The sequence below is a fragment of the Lithobates pipiens genome, unplaced genomic scaffold (genome assembly GCF_037356315.1).
Source record: "Lithobates pipiens isolate NorthernLeopardFrog02 unplaced genomic scaffold, aLitPip1_a1.2 Scaffold_25, whole genome shotgun sequence".
Taxonomy (NCBI): domain Eukaryota; kingdom Metazoa; phylum Chordata; class Amphibia; order Anura; family Ranidae; genus Lithobates; species Lithobates pipiens.
In genome coordinates this window covers 41,365,682-41,369,665 of record NW_027507787.1, presented here as the reverse complement: position 1 = coordinate 41,369,665, position 3,984 = coordinate 41,365,682, and the positions used below count along the sequence as shown (strand labels likewise).

Below are 3,984 nucleotides of genomic sequence, written 5' to 3'. Positions count from 1 at the left end.
CCTACATTTCCCCCTTATATATCCACCCTGGAGCGCAGGCTGCCGGGCGTCCCGCTCGTCTGTGATGTCACGACGCGGAATGCGTTCCCGCCCACTTCGTGGGTGTGGCCCCGCGCCACCTCGTCAGGGAGCTCACCAGATGGACTTGGTGCAGCCAATTGGCACACCAGTCCATCTCAAACGGTCTCAGCTGTGGAGGCTGCCAATGGCGCCAGTCCACAGCTGATTGTAACTAACCCCTATGGGTTATTTAAAGGCCTGCATACATGGCGGTCAGCATGCCGTGGGCTGCACGCCACAAAGCACTGTCTCTACATGTACTCCGCTTCTAGGTTAGTACATTTTCCACCATTATACCCCTAACCTTATACTTTATTACTTAGGCATACCTATGCGGTTGCTGACCAATGTATACCTCTCCTTTCTTTTTTACCAGACTTTTTTGCTGTGTACATTAGCCATTTGCCTTACTGTCCTGGTTATTCAACCAGACAGCTGAGTTCCTGCAGCCATAGCATTCCCGGACTCTACTGCATAGCAATCTGTTCTGCCATTAACTGGCTCATACATTATCATATAGCTATGTGCAATCTACGGCCAGGGCAGGACTTAGGGTGGTGGGGGCCCCTGGGCTTGAGTCGCTTTCGGGCCCTACTGTCTATACATTACCGTATTTATCAGCGTATAACACGCGCCGGAGTATAACACGCACTCCAAGTTTAGGAGGGAATTTTAAGGAAAAAAACTTTTAGGAGGGAAGTTTAAGGGAAAAAAACTTACATTTAAATGCCCATCAATGCAGCCTTATCAGTGTCCATCTGCAGCCTTGTCCAGTGTCATTGCAGCCTTGTCCGTGTCATTTGTAGCCTTGCCCCAGTGTCATTTGCAGCCTTGTCATTGCAGTCTTGAAGTTTAAAAATGGCTCTCGGCGGCTCTCGGATCCTCTCGCAGTCCCGAGCGGAGCCAAGAGTAGCCAAGAGTGCTCGGCTCACAGTCATGCCCAGTCCCTGTGTTATGTCCATCATCGGGTGGGCGGAGCTGAGCCGAGTACACTTGGCTATGTATCTCGGTGGGGCCTGCTGGGCCCCCTATTGGGCGGGGCCCATGGGCTCGAGCCCAGTCAAGCCCAATGGTAAGTCCTGCCCTATCTACGGCCATACTTCATGTTTTGAAACATATCAGAGTACTTCTACCCTCTGCTGTTGACCATCAGGCTTGTGTCAGGCTTGTGAGTATTCTCATTACCTGTAATATTTATTATCAAGGATGAATTTGCTGAGCTATGCACCTTCTTGTTTTTGCCTGTACTTACATTTATATTTTAGACTATGTATTCACGAGATGTTTGTTATGCCTAAAAAAATTTATGGATAGTCCGAAACATATCGGCAGCACTCTCTATACTACATATGTTTCAAGCCTGCTCCAATTGAGTATTGCAAAGTACTTTTTTTATAGGCTTAATACGTGTTATACTATTTTTCCTCAATTAATAAAAACTATATATATATTTTTAACTACTGACTGGTCTATCTAATTTAATATCCCTAGGGGTATCTGACGTGCCTTTTGCACTAGGCTCTCTTATTTTCTGGTTGTTCTTGCCACAAAGTTGTTGATTTCTTTGTTAAACCTGGACACAAACAGATCTATGTCTGGGATCCCCCATCTTTGACATATGGACATGAAGTTATCAGCGTGAAGGGATCATTCTCCTGGGAACAACTGCTGGTGACTCAAGTAGTCCGCCTGCCAATTTTCTATTCCTAGAATGAAGACTTCCAATAGGCAAAGTACATTGTTTTCTGCCCCAGATAGGATATGATTCACTATTCTCTGGGCCGCACAACTTCTTGTGCACCCTTGGTGATTAATATAGGCCATTGCTGTGGCATTGTCGGATTGAATCCCGGCAGGACAGTTCCGTAAACTGAACATTCAGGCCCTCAGGACCAAGTGCTCTGCCTGAATTACTAGAATGTTAATGGGCAAGGCCATTTCTGATCTGGGCCACTTCTCTTGGACAGTTGCCTCTTCCAGGACTGCTTCCCAACCCAAATTAGGTTGGCATATGTTGTTACCACTTCCCAGGTAAATGAAGGAAGGATTTTCCCCTTTGCAGATTTTTGGTTATTAACCATAAACTGAGGCTCCAGCGCACCCAGCCCACAGCACCTGGTATTTCCAGGCAGTCTCCCATCCAGGCACTAACCAGGCCTGACCCTGCTTAGCCTCCAAAATCCGACAAGATCGGGCGTTTTCAGGGTGGTGTGGCTGTAGGCTTTGGAGTCTGACACATTGGGGATCTATAGCTTGAACCCTTTGTTCCAAGCCGATAGGATACTCTTTTGCATCAGTCTCGAATGAAACTGAGCATAAGGAATGGCCTCAAATGATGCTACCATCTTTCCCAACAAACTCATGCAAAGCTGAATAGAAGAATTCATCTTGCTTCGACCACCTGAATCAGTTCCTTTTATGGTGCTGATCTTTGCCTGGGGCAAGAATACCCTTTTCTGGGTGTATCTATGATCAGACCCAAGTATTTTAGCCTTTTTCATGGTTTTAAAGAAGATTTCTTCTAGGTTGAGAATCCGACCTAGATATTATAGGTGAATGTGGTGACCATACTTTGGTCTAAACAGGCTACTGACTGGTCTATCAAGAACAGATCGTCTAGGTCAGGGGTGTCCAAACTTTTTTTAAAGAGGGCCAGATTTGATGAAGTGAACATGCGTGAGGCCAGACCATTAAAATTCGGTCTAAGGGTGTTAGTTTGAGCACTAATGCATGGCCCAATAAGAATTCTCTTGCCTTTGTGGCTGTGTGTGGTGAAGAGATGAGCTTGGGCATGTTATTTCGATATACCGTATTTATTGGCGTATAACACGCACCTTTACATTAAGAGGGAAGTTTGAGGAAAAAAAATGTAATCTTAAATAAAGAACTGTGAAGCAAAATAATGGTCAGTGCCCATCAATGCAGCCTAATCAGTGCCCATCTGCAGCCTCACAAGTGCACATCTGCAGACCCACCATTGCCATGAATGCAGAACCCACCAATGCCAGGAATGCAGCACCATAGCCAGGAATGCACTCGCCATAGCCAGGAATGCACCACCATTGCCAGGAATGCACCCACCATTGCCAGGAATGTCCCCACCATAGCCATGAATGCACCACCATTGCCAGGAATGCCCCCACCATAGCCAGTAATGCATCACCATTTCCAGGAATGCTTCACCATTGTCAGGAACGCAGCACCATTGCCAGGAATGCCTCACCATTGTCAGGAATGCAGCACCATTGCCAGGAATGCCTCACCCCTGTCAGGAACGCAGCACCATTGCCAGGAATGCACTGATGAGCGCCAAAGATTACCTACAGGAGAATCTCCTGTTTACACGGCGGCCTCTTTAATAGAAAGTCCCTCCTCCTTTGATGGACAGAACAGTCGTCCAATGGCAGCGCTGGAGATAGGACTTACAGAAGTCACCCATAAACAGGAAATTCTCTTGTGTGTGCACGGCACTCGGTCCCGCCTCCCTCCCTGTCCCTTCCAAGGCATATACATCTTTTGTGGCCCCAGCGCTGGGAGATCGTCGGGGGCCACAAAAGATATATATGTCCAAATAACCAAGTGAGCCATTCAAAGCTGGAACACGGGCCTGTTCTAGGTAAACCATATTCGTTATACCTTGGCCTCTTAATCTGGCTAGGAGAGGGGCCACAACCTTTGTAAACACTGAAGGTGCAGTAGCTAGACTGAAAAGCAGAGCTACATACTGAAAATGAAGATTTTCCACCTTGAAAAGTAGGTAGCAGCACAGTGGTGTAGTGGTTAGCACTCTCACCTAGCAGTAAGAAGGGTCACTGGTTCAAACCCCAACCACGACACTACCTGCCTGAAGTTTGCATGTTCTCCCTGTGCCTGCGTGGGTTTCCTCCAGGTACTCCGGTTTCCTCCCACAATCCAAAGACATGC

At 47.2% G+C, this 3,984-nt stretch overlaps 1 pseudogene; it reads right to left on the bottom strand.

Annotated features, from left to right (window-relative positions):
- Nucleotides 1–2,163: 2,163 nt before the first annotated feature.
- On the bottom strand, nucleotides 2,164–2,282 carry LOC143931500 (5S ribosomal RNA; annotated as a pseudogene).
- Between the last annotated feature and the right edge of the window lie 1,702 nt (nucleotides 2,283–3,984).